Source organism: Danio aesculapii, chromosome 8 (genome assembly GCF_903798145.1).
Source record: "Danio aesculapii chromosome 8, fDanAes4.1, whole genome shotgun sequence".
In the NCBI taxonomy this organism is placed as follows: domain Eukaryota; kingdom Metazoa; phylum Chordata; class Actinopteri; order Cypriniformes; family Danionidae; genus Danio; species Danio aesculapii.
In genome coordinates this window covers 23,232,795-23,251,704 of record NC_079442.1, presented here as the reverse complement: position 1 = coordinate 23,251,704, position 18,910 = coordinate 23,232,795, and the positions used below count along the sequence as shown (strand labels likewise).

The window sequence follows — 18,910 nt, the reverse complement described above, 5'->3', positions numbered from 1 at the left end:
ACGGTGTAGAACGCATATTGAGAAACAGCCAATGTTAGCTGCTTGCACAATGTTACAACAACAATTACAATATTTAAAGATGATAAATATGACACACACACACACACACACACACACACACACACACCAGTATGTTAACTTATATTTAGTTTGACCTGTTGAAATCTACTTTTTGCACATATTTGGCATTTGTTTAACAGCTTCATTTTAACAGTAGGGTTTTTATACATACAAGCATTTTACTTTAAAGACTTCATTTTGATTTCTGGAAGACTGACGCAGCATTTCTTTCAGGATGGTTCTGAGAAAAAAAAATCCATCAGGGAGTTGCACTTCAAACCTCTCCCTTTAAGGGAATGTGCGCTGAAGCCTTTTTCCATTGGGGGGTCTGTAAATTGGAAATGAGCAAACGTTCTCCCACAGACCCCCACCCCCTGCCTTGCAACAGCTGTAAGATATTAGGCCTTATTTTCTCTTCCATTGAGAGACAGGAGGAACGGGCCCTTTGCCTCGCTGTGATCAGACTCAAGAGGACAATGGGGATCCATTAAATGAACGATCTGGAAAGATCTGCACCGTGCAAAAACAAGTGCAGAGCTCTGGGTTAGAAATTTCATGCTATCTTTCCAAAATATCTCGGAAACTGCTGGCTGAAGTGCAGAACTCAAAAGCAGTTTTTCACTTTTGTACCCTGTGGTCTCTCATAATGAGAAAGACATTGGCTAATTTAGACATGATTGCATTAAAGTGATAAGTCACCTGAAAATGGGCATTCTGCAATCATTCAATTTCGAATCAACATGAGGGTAAACATCATTTTAGTTGAAGTTTTCCTTTAATTTTTATTAGCGTTGCGCTGTGACCTATGCGAGCGGTTTGTTTGTGGTGTGGTTTTGCTTTGAAGCCAAATAGTCATATAACGAGGCTCCATTAATGCTCTTCAGATGCTTTTTTTTTTCCACGATAGTATCAAATAGCTCTGATCTCCAGCCACTATTAGCGTATAATGCCCAGAATAATTAGCCTAGCTTGTTGCCCTCTCATTATTTGCAATCTGTTTCTTTGAACCGCAAGAGTCTGAGATCATGCTTTCACCCTTCAGTTGGAATTCGTCTATAAAATTGAAGTGATAAAGCAAGTTGAAGGTTTTCCTGCTGTGCAGATGGGCAGTCTGGTATTGTTATGTTGATCCATGTCTCGAACTCATCCAGGACTTTGCTGCCTTTTAAGGCTCTGTTTTTTAGCAGTATATACAGTAGAAAACTGCAGACTGTGAGCTCTTGAAGTCTCACGCACGGCTGATGACAAGCTCTGCTGATACGCCTGCTCTTCAGCACTTTACTGCATCAGCGACACATGTGAAGCCCATCCTTGTCATTAGAGATAGTTTGAATGTCAGTGACAGTCAGCGTCTGGCTAATTCTGCCAAAAGGCTGTTTCCGATCAACTAGCCTTGGGAAAGATGTGATCTGTGCTTTCAGCCTTTAACCTAGCAGTACAAGTGCTCTTTAGCTGTTAGTTTAGTGCCTTCTGCCACCTGGTGGAAGTGAAAGGACATTGACATTGTGTTCTTTTGAACATCTGAAAACGAGTAAATTTTAATATCAACAAAAACAACTATCATCATGAATTCAGCATTGGGATTCCCAGTTCATTAAAAATAGTTGGTATTGAACATATTTATAATTCTACAAGAGGAGGAGAGAGGATAAAAAGATTAACACGGAGAGAGACTTTTTGGATCTATACATTTAAAGCAACTAGATTTCCAGGTTTAAATGGCGAGTTAGATTTTTCTTTTTTGTAAAACCGCTTTTCTGTAGATGTTTACAGACTTTCATTATAAGTTGTTCAATCTGCATGTCTTTGTATATGCATTCTTATGTGTGGATGTATATCTATGTATATGTATGTGCAAATGTATATATGTGTGTTCGTATGGGTGTATATATGTATGTACATGCCATGTTTAGGCGTATTTGTCTGTACATATTTGCTTATTTGTTCTATAAAAAAAAAAAATAAATATATATATATATATATATATATATATATATATATATATATATATATATATATATATATATATATATATATATATATTACCCAACTTGCAGTGGTTCTATTGGTCTGCCCAACTAGCTAATGCCACCTATTGGTTTTCACCTCAGCAACCATCCTGGGTACAAATAGAATCAACAATAGCAAAAGGGATGGATATGAAGTTGTATTTGTACTCTTTGATTTATATAAAAATGTGTGTGTATATGTATGTGTATATACATGTATAAATGTATATGTGTGATTTATATAAAAATGTAAAAAAAGACCACTAAAAATCCATTTGTTAAAGAGCCCATATTATACATGAAATAGGGTCATATTTAGGTTGTAAGGGTCTCCAACAACAGTCTAATATGCATGCAAGGTCAAAAAACACTTTTATGGTCTTATAATCTACATTTATTTTTACCTAATTATCCCAGCGACTCCCATATGAATCGTTCAGCGATTCATTTGTTCCCAAACCCCTCCTCAGCGCGAAGCTAATCTGCGCTGATTGGACCGATGACAGCCTGCTGCGATTGGTCGACAGTGACAGGCTTCAGCACGAGACAGAGTGAAATGCCCAGCTGGTAATCAACTATATAAAAGTAGTCACAGTGCACACGCGCTTCATAGTGTAAGGCTGTTTTCACACACACACACAACCCTCCTCAGAAGAACTGGGGAGATCGACGCGAGTCTCCTAGCCTCTCCCTCTCCCTCTCTCTCACACACACACAACGCTCCTCAGAAGAACTAGGGAAAGCGACACGAGTCTCTCTCTCTCTCTCTCTCACACACACACACACACACACACACACACAACGCTCCTCAGAAGAACTAGGGAAAGCGACGCGAGTCTCCTGTCTCCTAGCCCCTAGGCGTCACAAACTCGACCTGTTCTTTTTCTCTCTCTCTCTCACACACACACACATAAACACATCACGTTCCTCCTCAGAACTAAGGAGATCGACACGAGTCTTCTGTCTCCTAGCTTTCGATCGCCATAGCAACGACAAACGGAAGTGGAACGCGAGCTCAAAAAAGCCTTTAACGTTAAATCCGTAAACAAAGCAGCACGCGTCGCGTTTTTAACGTGGCTTACATGCGATAAGAGAATATAAAGAGTAACCGCGTGTACTGTACCAGGTTAACAAGTAACAAAACACAATAAATACATAATTTGCAAGTTAAACGAGGCAACAATTTTAATCGCACTTACTTACACTAGTGAATAAACCTCAACCACTGACTCTTCACAGTTTCATCTTTGGGTAGAGACTGTCAATATTATCCATCTGAGCACAGCGTGACTTCATTCGACCGGCGGCGTCTGTGTGTGTGTGTCTTGTGTTTTTTCTGTGTTAGTGGGCGGGGCCGCAGGTTTCAAATCTCCCTGGTTTGCGCGCGTAACTACTGGCGAGGCTTGTGTTTCGTGGCTGCGTCATCGCGAAACACCTAATGACTCGTTATCAAGACGACTCGTTTGAAGCACTATGAGTCGACTCTTTTATAGATGAATCAATAGTTTTAAACACTGTACACTTACAGATTTAAGCATTAGCTGGATATTTCACTTCACTTAGAGCTGTGTTACACACTACATGGAAGGGCATTTTCAAAAACCCATAATATGGGCTCTTTAAAAACACCTTAACGGTATTGAATGATGCTCAGTTTTCACTAGGAAAGGTCCCAAATCTTTCTTATTTTTGGCGAGACGAAGATTTTAAATCAGCGAAAAAATTATTTTGGCTTTAAACAGTGGGCATTAAAAGGTACCAGAAAGATTGAAGACTTATTTGAAGGAGACACACTGATGTCCTTTAAAGACCTTAATGAAAATTTGGAACCCCTATGACGCATTTTTGAAATACTTACAAATTCACAGCTATATTAATGTCAAGCAAAAGACCTTACTAGCTAGACCTCTACAAACTGAATTAGAAAAAAATGTGTTTTTTTTGAGAATCCTATATGACAAATTATATTTCATTTTTTTATAGCAAATTGGTCAAGGGCCCCAAGGAAACATCAGAATCCAAGAAAGGTTCTTGGTGTACAGATATGCGATATGACCTGACAGATTTTGAATGGAGCCAAATATTTGCTAAAGCCCAGAATTTGTCAATTAATATATTGTCAATAATTAGATTTAAAATGATAAAATATAACTGGGCAATGCGTACTTATATCACACCTGAAAAACTAAACAAGTTTAACCCAAACATCCCAGATATTTGTTTCAAATGCCAAAAAACATAAAGGAACATTCTTTCACTGTATTTGGGAATGTAAGGTTCTTGTAAGGATTTTCTGGCAAATCGTATTACCATTAATCTCCTCAATTATTTCAATACCAATTCCAGTTACACCTGAAATATGTGATTTCCTGTAAGTTTGTTATTACTAGGTCATCAAACTAAAATAATTGACGTGTCTTATTGTGTCTTGGGGCGTTTGGTAGCAAATACCTCTTACGCCACTGATTAATTGATTGATATGTGTACATGTGTTTTTTTGTATTATGTGGAATACAGTATATGCTTTTATTTGTCTTTGCCCATGTATAACAATAAATTTACCTGTTCAACTGAATTTAGTTGCTTTGGGGGAGGAAGTGGGAGAGTCAAAATGCAAAAAAAGTGTAATTTCATGTTATATATCAAGTGTTTTTATTTCTATAATAAAAATGTGTTAAAATATAATAAGAAATCAATATTTTTTCATTTATATATACTTATTTATATGTTTTATAAATATATATATATATACACTGCAAAAAGTGACTAGTTAAGTGAGTGAACATCATAACTTGAAACTGTTAAGTTGACTAAGTTTTTATAATTATGCAAATAGTTCCTTTTCTTAATCATTTTAAGGCAACAGGGTTACTCAATTCTCAAAGTCAGCTAATCCCTTTAACCGCAACCGGTTTATCACTTTTTTAAAAAGTACAGTCAACTTAATTGATTTGTACAATGTACTATATGGTGAAGTCAGTATAATATTCAGCCAAACCGTTCACATAATTGTTTTCCAAAACAGAATTTTTATACAATGTTAACAAGAATTGTTTTCTCAATCCTTGCTGAATGTTGTATTCAGTTTGCACTATACATATACATATCAATATCATAAATATGTTTGAAAACATTAGATCACAATATCGGCATAACACAACATTGTTTTCTTTATTCATGTTTAATACTTGCTCATTGATATTTTATGCAATGTTTCACAATAAACACAATAATGTGTTTATGTATGTTCACATTTACACATTCAGTAAAAGTTTTGAAATGTAACGCAAACAGTATACGGTTTGAAAATTCCCAAATTGTTGCAGGATACTATCAAATAAATATATACATATAACAAAGTGTATTATTGATTGTTAGGTATATATTGACTTTTATAGAAAATGTTTATTAAACATTATTAACATATTTATAAGCATTTATACATTTTCAACAAATCGTTACTTTTTCGTGGAGGTTATTTTGATCTTTTAAATATTTACACATTTTTCAACATGACTTAAATGTGTAAAACATTTCCCTGTTGTAATATAATTTTAGATGTGAATGCTCTTATTTATTTTTTTGAGTCATCTTGACCCATTATAACACAGTTATTAGCTTTAATTATGTTGTTTTTTTGGCTAAACTGATTTTAAAATTAAAATGTTGCCCTAAACTGTTTTAAAACTAAACTACTCTGCTACTTGTCAAATGGTCAATGGTCATTTTAGTCTTATTTCTAGTCCTTTTTTGTTCAGATTTTTAGGATGGTTACTTATTCAATCATTTTAAAATATATATATTTTTAACAAAACTGTAACCTGTGTTCTCTGTGTCTCTGCTCAGACTGAGGGGTAGATGTATCATCAGGAGCGAGCACAGTATGAAGAAAGCAGGCAGGCCAGTGGGGAATAAGGCAGCAAATGGAGGAGGTAAAGGCGACTCAGTGATGGCCGGAAACTGTGCTGGCAAAAACACTGTTAAGAGCCCTACCTCAGCTCCTCTCTCCAAGGTAACATCACTCTCTCACTCACTTAAACTAGCATCTGAGTCACTCTGTTATTGATAGTTTTTTGGTGAATGGTTCGTCTTCGATCTACAGGTGAAAAGCAATGATGATCTTCTAGCTGCTATGGCTGGCAGCAGTGCAGGCACAAACAGCAGTGTTGCCAAGGGCAAGAAGTCAACTTCTACTCACTCAACATCCTGTGGAACAACACTAATAACCCTGACACCAAGACCAAGACCACCTCAGGTATTTAAACTTTCAAGAAACAATTAATATCCAAATACTACAGTAATCACACATTTTAAGCTACATTTATTTGCATTTAATATGATTGTCATAATATTCTTCTTCTGTGTTTTGTTTGATTACAAGTAACAGAGGGTACTGGGTACAGAGGTACTGTAACAGAGAAGTAAAGAGGTGTTCATAAAACTATCACGACACCTTTATAATCATGACTGGACACATGACATGCCATTAATACAATGGCGCTTTTATGCATGCTTATGTCATTAAGTGTCATTTTTTTCATTTTTAACTGCAAATTTGACATTGTGTGAGATGTCCTTTTGCGAACCTGATATAAACATCATAACCTGTCTTTCCTGACATGACAATTGGACATTACCAAGACATCATAGCTTGTCATTAACATGTTTGTCATGAAGCTGTTATAATGGTTATAAATATTATTTTAATCAATTGTTTCCTTAAAATGTCTCAGTAAAACTGTCATTACTCTGTTAAATAATTTTATACAGCATCATTAATGTTAAAGGATATTTAATGTAATAATAATGACCCATTGGTTTGTAACACTGTAGTTTAGGTCAAGGAAAATATTAATGATGCTGTAATAAAATTAATGACACATTTGTAATGGCCTCATGACAATAATGTTTATGACAGATTTATAACAAGGTAGGTTATCTTGATAATGTCATTATGAAGGTTTCATGAACACCCCCTCCAAGTAAAGTATTACATGATAGGGTAATATTCAATTGTGATAGAAAGCAACAACATGTATCACAGTGAAAAAACAATGATATAAAAAGCTGTTATCAATTTTATTTGCTTGCCATTATTTTTCTGTAAAAGCAATGAGGTGTCTTTTAGACATTTGCTGATTATATAGCAAGCTCATTTGCATGCAGAAAATATTCTGGGCAAGTATTCTGTGACCCTTAATGGCAAAATGTACTCACTACAGGTGTAATTTGACAGTTGTGCTCTCATATTTGTCATTATGTGCTCCCAAGGCCCTTCTGGCAAACGGACATCATCCATGACCTCCAAGGAGTCGAATTCCTCACGAGAGCGTTTACGAAACTCCAGAAACTCCAGCAGTAAAAAGCAGTCATCCACTGGTGCTTCGGATCGAGCTCAGCCCAGGCATTCCCGTGCTCTGGCCCAGACCTCCGACTCTGAGAGCCGCATGAGCAAATCAAAGTCTGACGGACAGTTAAGTGATAAAGTGGCCCTGGAGGCCAAAGTGAAAAATCTGTTAGGTCTGGCCAAGAGCAAAGACGTGGAAATCTTGCAGCTCAGGGGTGAGCTGAGGGACATGAGGGTTCAGCTGGGACTGCCTGAGGTTAGATTAACTACCATATTAATGCATGATTATTTTCAGAAGTCTTATGTAATATCATAATGAACAAAACAAGAAATATAAAATACAATTTAGTTGCAATATAAGTGATGTATAAATGCAGATAATTCTACAGTTACAGACATGTAGCAACAAAGAAAACACTGTAGACTAGTCAATGTATTGTCTATGGACTTTTTTTGGTACCCAATCTTGTCATCTTATTACATTAAATTCAGACTGCAGTCTCACAACCAAGGTAAAATGTTTTTTTTATAATGTCCCGTGGCACTGTAGACTATTTAATGAAGTAGCATTATAGGAAAAATTATTTCTCCCTTTGTGTGATTCTACAAAATAAAGATACTAAAATATAAAAAAAAACTACCAAAACAAATGACAAGTCACACAGAAAAAATAAATTAAGGAATCCTATTAATTTTTGTTCCATTCTCCACCTGTTTCTGCCTCAGATTAAAAATAATAGGCAATTGTGAGAACTATATTTCGCAATAATGAGATATAAAGTTACAGTTATTAGATGTATAGTTATACTGTTATTTATGAGATGAGTATCAAATCACATTGTAATATATACATATAAAGTCATGAGATATAGTCACAATTTGAGATTAAAAGTAGGGCTGGGTGATTTGGCCTAAAATCAAAATCTTGATTAATTGAACAATTTAACTCGATTACAATTAATGAAAGATTTTTTTTGTCCGTTTATTTCACTGACAAGTTTTAAATGCTGTCTAAAGGCATCTCTGGCGCAGCTTCCAATCATTGTTAATGTAGTGCAAAGTAAGACTCAAGAATGAGTCCATCGTCCTACTTGACCAGAGATCAGATGTGGCTGCAATGTGGCCGCAGAAGTATAAATCAGCCACAGCTTTTAACAGTGGGGTCACGTGACACGTAGGGAAAGTAAAAATTGGACCGATTATAGGTTCTGAATATCGAATTAGATATCTTTTCAATGAATCGCCCAGCCTTTATTAAACGTCATACCTTTTAGTTACTCTGAGGTGGAAATAGGCTTCCATAGTGACCTGTATAACACATATCTTTATGGTTTTACCAAATATACCATGTATAATCATGTTTGGGTAAATTAGGATGTAGATAGAGGTGCCAGTCCTGTTCCTGGAGATCTACCTTCCTGCAGAGTTCAGCTCCAACCCCGATCAAACACAACTAATCCAACTAAGTAGGATCTGATGATGGCAATTAAAGACAGGTGAGTTTGATCATTGTTGCAGCTGAATTCAGTAGGAAGGTAGATCTCCAGGAGCAGGATTGGGCATCTCTGATGTAAATAGTTAGATGCTGAAATTTACTGTGTGTAGTGTTGTTGCATCTGTATTGTGAAAGAACTTATTGTGAAGACTTTTGACTCCCTAAAATTTTATGATGTTTGTAGGAAGATGAGGAGGAAGAAAGGCCACCCGAGAGAGAGGCGGCTGCAGTGATCACAGCTGCGGATGTGGAGTCCACATTACTGCTCTTGCAGGAGCAGAACCAGGCCATCCGTGGGAGAGCTCAACCTGCTCAAGAATGAAAACCGCATGCTAAAGGACCGCCTCAATGCTCTGGGCTTTTCTCTAGAGCAGAGACTGGACGGGGCTGATAAGACCTTCGGCTTTCCCTCCATCAGTCCTGAACTCTCCTCCGGAGGTGGTGGAGCTCATGGAGACTGTGCTACTATGGCCTCCTCTGTTGAGGGATCGGCACCAGGCTCTATGGAGGACCTCCTGACAGGAGGCCAGCGAAGTGGCTCAACGGACAACTTGGACAGCGAGTCCAGTGAGGTCTACCAAGCAGTGACCTCCAGTGATGATGCCTTGGACGCTCCTTCAGGCTGCGGTTCCTCATCCTCCTCTGAGTCTGAAGGTGGACCTCCGGCCTGCCTCAGTTCCTCTCGTAAAGGAAGCAGTGGCAACACCAGTGAGGTGTCCGTGGCGTGCCTGACGGAGCGCATTCATCAGATGGAGGAGAACCAACACAGCACATCAGAGGAGCTCCAAGCCACTCTACAGGAACTGGCCGACCTGCAACAGATCACGCAGGAGCTAAACGGCGAAAACGAACGCCTGGGAGAAGAAAAGGTCCTGCTTATGGACTCGCTGTGTCAACAGAGTGACAAACTAGAGCACTGTGGTCGTCAAATAGAGTACTTCCGCTCGCTCCTGGATGAGCATGGTGTTGCCTACTCAGTAGATGAAGACATCAAGAGTGGCCGCTACATGGAGCTGGAGCAACGCTATGTGGAGCTTGCGGAAAATGCCCGCTTTGAGCGCGAGCAGCTTCTAGGCGTGCAACAGCATCTGAGTAATACTCTAAAGATGGCAGAGCAGGACAATGCTGAGGCTCAAAATGTGATCGCAGCACTGAAGGAGCGTAACCATCACATGGAGCGACTTCTGGACGTTGAAAGGCAGGAGCGAGCCAGCATGACGGCAGTGCTGGAGGAGTGTAAAGCTGCGGTCAACAACGACCAGGCTGACCTGAGTCGCTGTCGGGTCTTACTCGAGCAGGAGAGACAAAAGGTAGCAGAACTCTATTCCATCCACAATGCTGGAGATAGAGCGACATCCACCAGCTCCTGGAGGGGGTAAGGCTGGACAAAGAGGAAGCTGAAGCCAAAGCAGCCAAACTACAGGATGATTTGGGCCATGCTCGCTCTGAGGTGGCATGTCTGCAGGACACTCTCAACAAGGTGAGCACAAGCACTGGTTCATTTGGTTCGAGATGCATTAAGAGCTTGATGTAATAATTAGTCGTTCTGTACTTTTGTGTTGGTCTAGCTGGATGCCGAGTACAGGGACTTCCAGAGCGTAGTGCAAAAAGAGCTGGCCGAGCAAAAGAGGGCTATAGAGAAGCAACGGGATGACCTGCAGGAGAAAGAGACGAGATCGGAGATATGAAAGAGACCATCTTTGAGTTGGAGGATGAAGTAGAGCAGCACCGAGCCGTCAAACTTCATGACAACCTCATCATCAGCGACCTGGAGAGTGGGTTTGAGAGATTTTGATTTGCACATTCAGATTGTAGATATTCTACAACAGGCATGGAAAACTTTAGACTTGCAGGGCCACTGGTCTTCATTCTTGACCTTCATTCTTTATCAAACACACCTGCCTGGGATTTTTATTTACTTATTGTTTTCCTGAAGCCCTTTATTATTATTTGGGTAAAGGAGCTAAATTTCGAAGCCACCCATGTTCAGTATCTTGCACAAATGTATGACACTGTGTCCTAATACTAGGTTCACACCAAATGTAAATTTAAGTATGACACAAAATTCACATAAAAACTCGCAAATTATTGTGGAATGCATGATTTGTTCGTGGTGAACACACAGAATTCACGTCAAATCAACAGTTAAAAAAAGTTGAGCAGAAAATTTGCGTGAACGGAAAAACTTAGAGTTTGGCATGAACCAAACATGATGCAACGAGATTCCAGCAACCAGCAATTCGGCTTATCTACCCTAGACGCGACACGGCAAAACATTTAAATACTTCAGCCATTCTAAAGTGCAGAATAGTGGTTTGTACTCCCAACAACATGGACAGGTTTATAATCTTATCAATGAATATTAAAATTATTTAAAGTGCAAACTTGGTGATGACTGTTGTTGGTTTGTCACAGTTTTAATGTTCATCTTTTAATTATAAACTATCTACTGCCACTTTCAGGATGGCTATAAACGTCACCTAAAATGGTGTTCAAATTCACACTGGTAACACTTAAGCACATAAGCATCACCCGACGTGATCATTATCATAGTAGTTTATGCTGTTCCAGATGTGAGGTTGTAGAAATAGAAAATAGAAACTGTGTGTGTCGCTGCAGTGGATGGTTTGGACAAAAATTACTTTCAACATAGGAAAAATGCTATTTTATCACAACACAGCATCATGTCATGTCTAGTTATGACACTGTGTAATTTATACTTGGGTTAGGTATGTCCAATCCTGTTCTGAGAGTTTTAGTTTGGTGCAAAGTTCAGTTTAAACTCTGCACCATCACACCTGTTTGAAATGACAAGTGTTTCTGAAGATGAATGGTGTGTTCAAGTCATGTCAAACAGATAGTATTCATGTGTTGAAAGCACACGAACGCCACCACAGAGTAGTAATTATGAGTGGTAAACAAGTGACAACATATCATTTCAACTTGCAGACTCATAAATACAGCTTCCAAGGAGGACTTGAACACTTGACTGGAGTCTATTCTAATAAGTAATTGAGTTGATTTATGTGTATTTGGTTAAAAAGAGTTTAAAAATGTGTAGAGTAAGGTGACAACCGTATTCTTAAATCGCGTTAAGCAGCTAAACTTTTGATTTTAAAGTCTATCCAGGGGCAGATCAATCTAAAGTGATGAGACAAGACGAGTGTAAAAAAGTATACGTATTAAATAAATATATAAGTTTAGTTTTTATATAGAAAGTTTATAGAAAACAAAATAAGTTTAGAGATGTAGAGGCACTGTCATCAGCATTTGTTTGCATTAGATAAAATGACTCTGAATATGTGCAAGACTTGAGAACATGATTGTTTTATTAAACACTAGAAGAGGTTTTGATTGGTGTACCTGCCTCACATTACCACACGGTGGTGCCAGTCATTTAAGTACATAATAAGATTCATCTTTCGGTTACTGCAGATCACAAACATTAGTGGCTAGATAATTATTTTATTACTCAGTAGTTAGCTTTATGCTTTGACATTTACAGTGAGATTTATCATGCAAAATGCGTTTATTATATAAACAGTGAAGTTTTTTCTTCTGTTTTTCCACATGAACCCTGTTTGCCTCAGTTCACATGCTTAATCACTCACTCTCTTTCCGGTTTCCTGGCAGATTCGATGAAAAAGCTTCAGGATCAGAAGCATGACATGGAGAGAGAGATAAAGATCCTGCACCGCAGACTCCGGTGAGTGAGGGCAGGGGCAGCAGTTCATGCGGTCATCCGAGGACCTGGCGTTCACAAATGGTCATCTTTTTCAAGGCTGTCCTCAACCTCTCAGTGTGATGTCAGGAATAAACAAGCAAACAGCATTTTATTTTCTATCTGCTTACATAACATACTTTGTTAGTGAACATTCACAAGCATTTATTGGGGTTTTTAATTAATTGTGTTTAACTTAACCCATTCATTTTCAGCATTTCTCTCCAAAATAATTATGCAGTAGAATAGGCCATAGCAGGGATAAAGGATTATTATTGCTTTTTTTTCTTTAAGTTTTTATTGCAAAGAGATACAATTCACAGCATCAGTAGACATGTGTCACTTTACAGCTTTTCCAATTTAAAGGGCACCTATTTTACCCCGTTTATAAGATATAAGATAAGTCTTTGGTGTCTCCAGAAAGTGTCTGTGATGTTTCAGGTCAAAAAACCCATCAGATAATTTTATAGCCTCCAGAATCTACACATTTGGTGTCTGATTACATTGTAGCTGTTTCTGTAGCCTGTGGCTTTAAATGCAAATGAGCTGCTTCTTCCCCCCACCATTCCCACATCTGCTTCTCATCATGCGTTGCGTCAGATTAACAGCACAGTGATAAAAACCGACTTGGACGAAGCTGAAATACAGCTCATTAGTCATTAATACCAAGTAAGTTTATTTCATGTATTTGTGGTGGAGTTTATTCAAGCCTTTCTGAAACGATGAGTCTCACACAATGCTGTTTGCAGTACACACAGAATTATTAGCGGTTTACTGACATCATGCAGCCGTGGTGATTATTGCAGTTAATTAGAATAGGAATACAAACATGCTCTGTTTTAAACAACGTTTTAAACTTATAAAAATCACAGAGAGTTGGAACAGATGTTTTATGCAATTTTTCTTGCACAAAAAAGTTCTTGGACATGTGAATTTGGGTCCTGTTTTAATGTCAGGAAACTTAAAAAAAGAGAATTGTTGGGTTTATATAAATGCAACATGAAAGTGAACACACTATACATACACCAGTTCTGTCCAAACAGCTTACAATAGTTGATTTTCATAGTAGGTGCTCTTTAAAGGTCTAATGAAAACGGAAGCTGTGGTCATCTTTTTTTTTCCAAATAGTGACTCAGTTCCTAGAGAAATGGAATATTAAATGACACAACAGTGGGCATAGCTTGTGTTTAAATCAACGCTTGGGCTGAATGGATGTAGTAAAGTAGGCGTTTTATTCAGAAAGATCGGGAAAGGGGTTTTAGAAAAGTTATTACAATCTAACAGACCACTCCTGCTCACCATTTCTGTTTGTTGTCAAAACTGAGAATTAGAGCAGCGTGGTTAAGTATGTTAGCCATGCCCATTACCTCAAAATCACGTAATCTGACAATTTAACTGAAACAAACAGGAAGTGTATTTACAGATTTTAATTAAAGATTAGAAGAGCAAACAATTATTTTTCTTAATGACATGCACAGATGAATTGTTCACCTCAAAACTGGCAATGTGAGCTAACAAAATCATTTGTTTAGTTTTGATTTCTTGGGGACTTTAAATTCCCTAATCAGGGATCACAGAGGAAACACAGTAACAGTACAGCATAGCCCTTTGCATTATCTTACATAATTTATACCAAAACTATATACAAAGGAAAGGAGGGAGTGGAAGCAATATTTACAGTAAAAACAAATCTTAAACTTCTATGACAAAAACAAATTAGGTTGAATGGAAGCGATGATGTCAATCCATTTGACCCAAAAGTCAACAAATGTATCCTTTTGGTTATGCACACAGTATGTAATTTTCTCCATAATTAATATATTTTTCAAAACATCAATCAAATCTTGCATTTGTGGTGGATTAGATTTATACCAGCATCTAGTAATGGCTTTTTTATTTGAAGCGCGGATGATTCTATACGTATATTAGTTTTTCTTTCCAATAAATCTATTGACAGCACACCCAAATAAATTACCTCAAACTGAAATCAACTGAAATATTTAAGATATTTTCTAAAATGCTTTGTATATCTTTTCTAAAATCATCTAATATTATTCTAATGTAGTATTCTAATATAATATTCTAATATAATACTATTCTAATATGTGACAATGGTTAGCATCCTGTGATCCGCAATGTCTCCAACAATTTGAGTTCCCATGAAATGGGAAATTTCTATTTTAGAGTAAGGAAAAAATAATAATATTTCTCCAGCAAAATTCTGTCCAGTACGAAGAATGGGAAGTTGCCCACTGTAATTTACATATATTTACCCAATCCTCAGTTGAGATGATAATACCACTTTATTAGTGGATTAATTTTTAATGCTTTCTTTATTAATTGCGCACCCTCATGTTGTTCCAAACACCTGAGGCTTTTGTTCATCTTTAAAAACACAAATGAAGATATTTTAGATGAAATCCAAGAGCTCTCTCATCCTCAATAGACATATCAAAGTCAAAAAAAGAAATCAAACACATTTCATGGAGCTTCAGTGATTCATCTGTAATCATACGAAGCTCCAAGAACACTTTTGGCACCAATAAACAACTTTTTACACACACACAAAAAAACATTTGTTCAAGCTACTTATATAAAATGACCTGAAACAAGACATATTTTGAGGGTTTTTTGATGACAACTTAATTGTTTTATGTTCAATCCACTAGAATTTGTAAACACTAGTTGGTTAACTTAATTCCTTTATGTTTTACCAACACAATTCAATCATGTGGAACATGGGTTTACAGCACATGTCGTCATTCCCGCATTTGGTCAACATATAAGTGTAGTTAATATGCACCATGATCTAATGTCGTATTGGAATGACGAGAGAGTAATTAACAACAAGATTTCATTTTGGGTGAACTAACCATTTAATGCACATTTAAGATTCTAATTAGTGAACTTGGGCCTCTGTGGTTGTTCATTTGTGTGTTCAGGAAGAGTCTGCAGAGTGGCGTCAGTTTCAGGCAGATCTGCAAACTGCTGTGGTCATTGCTAATGACATCAAGTCAGAGGCTCAAGAGGAGATTGGTGACTTACGGCGCCGCCTGCAAGAAGCCCAAGAGAAGAACGAGAAGTTGGGCAAAGAAATAGAGGAAGTTAAAAACCGCAAGTAGGTGTTTGAAAGTGACATGCAACTTGATTCTATAGTTTTAGTGCAATTACTTGTTTTTACTCAAACGTGTGTGTATATATATATATATATGTTAATTTATATGTATATTTAATATATATACACAAATATGTATATATATGTATATGATGAAAACGCAGCAAAATGCCAATCGAAATGCAGCTACTTTTTGCCTCCTCTCAGCTGACTCAAGTGAAGAGATGTCACTGTTATAAAGTTTAAAATTGAGGCACATTTGAACATTATAATTTTTCAAAACAACTGTTTTAATATAATGAATCATGAGCTTCAATTCGATCAATTGGGCCAGCACACCAGAGTATTTTTGTTTTCTCATCTCCAACATATAGCCCTTAACATAATCTCAAACACATGTGCTATGTAAAGATAAATATATCCAACTGTTTTTGTCTGAAAGAAAAAGTCTTTTACACTGAGAATGGCTTGATTGTGAGTAAATTGGGGTAATTTCACTACTTTTCCTTTAATATGTATACAGTTACATTATTGTAGGGGAAAAAAATATAAATTTTTGAGCCATGGTGTAATTATTTAAACTGAAATTAAACTGTCTTAACAAATATAAAACTGTTCTTTGTCAAAGGCAAGACGAAGAGCGTGGTCGTGTGTATAACTACATGAATGCTGTGGAGAGGGATCTAGCTGCGCTCCGGCAGGGGATGGGATTGAGTCGACGACCATCCCATCTTCCGAACCATCGCCCACCGTTAAAACTCTCATCAAGAGCTTTGACAGTGCCTCACAGGGTACCTAACCATTGTCAAACGGTGATCTACATTAACCTTTACTGTGTTAAAATTGATTTACTCTATTCTGGTGTGGCCACAGGTCCTGGAGCTAACGCTACTGCGTTTGCCGCCGCTGCTGCAGCCGCCGCTGCCGTCACCGTCACAACACACAACCCCTACAGCCCCTTTACCAAGACACCTCTGAGTCCCAGCCCAATGAAAACCCCACCTGCTGCTGCCGTCTCACCCATACAGGTGAAGCACAGTTACACATGGACTACATTTACAGGCACCTTCTTAAAAGGATAGTTCACCCAAAAAGGAAAAAATCTGTCATCATTTACTTAGTCTTGACCAAAATATTTTATTACTCAGTCTTGACCCAAATTAGTTTGAGTTTTTTTGTTCTGCTGAAAACAAAAGAAGATATATTTGTAATATATAAGAATATACTATATAAGAATATAGAATAAGAACATACTAAATAAAGGCCCGTTTACACTAATACGTTTTAGTTTTAATATGGCGTTTTAGAATGAAACGATCCATGTCCACACTGGTGTTTCATAGTGTTTCAGAAAAGATCTTTGTCCACACTATACCGCTGAAAACGCACATCACGTGACCACACACACACTCTGGCATGCGCTGCAGCATATGCACGAGTCCGAGCTCCAGGCAGTCAGCGGTTGCTTTGAGCACAGAACCCCAGGTAAGAGCAGCGCACGTCGGACGGTTCATCAAGAATTTACCACTGGATCTAATCTCACTATATTTGTCAAACGTGATGTTTAATTCATCTTGTTGTCTATATCTAATGACATATTCCCAGACTTTGGTCTTTAAATCTATTGTTCTCAGGTACGTGTTTTGGCTGAGCGCAAAGATAAGATAATAATTAATTTATGTAACCGCGTACATTGATTCTGCACAATTGACAGATTGCTTGCCTTTATTTCCTATAATGTATAAACGTATTGAAGATTATACTTTTATAATGGCCATTTTTGATTCTTAAAACTGATATTCAGCAAAAGAGAGGGTATATTTCAATGAAAATAAAAAGAGGCAGTAATGTTATAGGCTCTGTTTTGTTACAAATATGCACAGTGAAGATGACAGTCATATAAATATGTAGCTACACGTTGCCTCAACATTTCTGCCGTCTGTTAAGTTGTGAATATCAAAATAAAAAGGCAGTTCCTTATTTCATGTGTTCATTTTATTGTTAAATAGTGAATCAACATAGCCAGGGTGATGTAAATGAGGCTATAAAATACACTGAAGATTCACCCAATGTGTCCTCTGGAGTTTGTTTTCCTTATCAAACTTGCGAAATCTGAACTTACAAGGAAGGATACAAGACTGAACTTTGTGGAAGCTACTTTAATATGAGGAAAAAGCCCCAATCAGAGACGAATGTCTGCAACCATGCCTCCGTTTTCAGACGTCTCAAGTTTTCCCCCCACCCACATTAACACAGAGCAGCAGCGTTTTAAAACAAAAACAGCATCTTCAGCGTTTTCAAAATGCTCAGCTTTGGGGGCTCCAACTCCTGGATAGTATGGACAGAAGGCGTAACCGCAACAAAATGTATGCGTTTTAAAATATAACATATACTGTAAACAAGGCCTAAGAATGTTGGAAACTGTAACCATTGACTTCCATAGGAGCTGTGCACTATGGATGTCAATGGTTACAGATTTGCAACATTCTTCAAATATCTTATTTTGTGTTTTCAGAAATTAAAGCACAAACCTGTTTGGAACAGGTCTAGGAGGAGTAAATAATGGCAGAATTACTATCACTTTAACCTGACTTCATAAACTGAGAAATAACAAGGTCATGTAAACGCATTTCCTGTTATTTATAAGGTCCTAAATTTATAAGATCACAGCAGCTTGATTTTTGTTGCCCCTCACATTGATTTTGGTCAAGCATATAAACACATTAACCTACTTTTTGTTGTTTTATTAAAGTGCACATGTGTGATACGTGACAGGAACAAGTTGTATGTGCAGAATTGGTGTGCACACAGTCAGAGCAAACGTTTGGCTTTAAGGAAGGAGAAAATACAAACACAGCTTTCTTGACCCAAAGAATTTTAAAAATGTGTTCCTTTCTTGTTCAGCAGAAGTGCTACAGTGAAAACGCTGTATCGCAAGAGGATAATATATGACCCATAAGTCCCCTTCTGACATGCAGAAATGCTCTTTAGTTTTTGATGGTTTACTGAACATGACAACTGACATAACAAAAGAGTTACTTGAAGGTAGATGCACAGATAATTACATCACTACCAGATTTATTAACACAGTTATAAACGTGATTTACTTCTATTGAAAGGTTATCGGTTTGCATGTAAAATGGGACAATGATTCATTTAAAAG

At 37.4% G+C, this 18,910-nt stretch overlaps 1 pseudogene; it reads left to right on the top strand.

Annotated features, from left to right (window-relative positions):
• The window catches only part of LOC130234046 (cytospin-A-like), a 34,768-nt pseudogene extending 17,939 nt beyond the window's left edge, over positions 1 to 16,829 (top strand).
• The last annotated feature ends 2,081 nt before the right edge of the window (positions 16,830 to 18,910 follow it).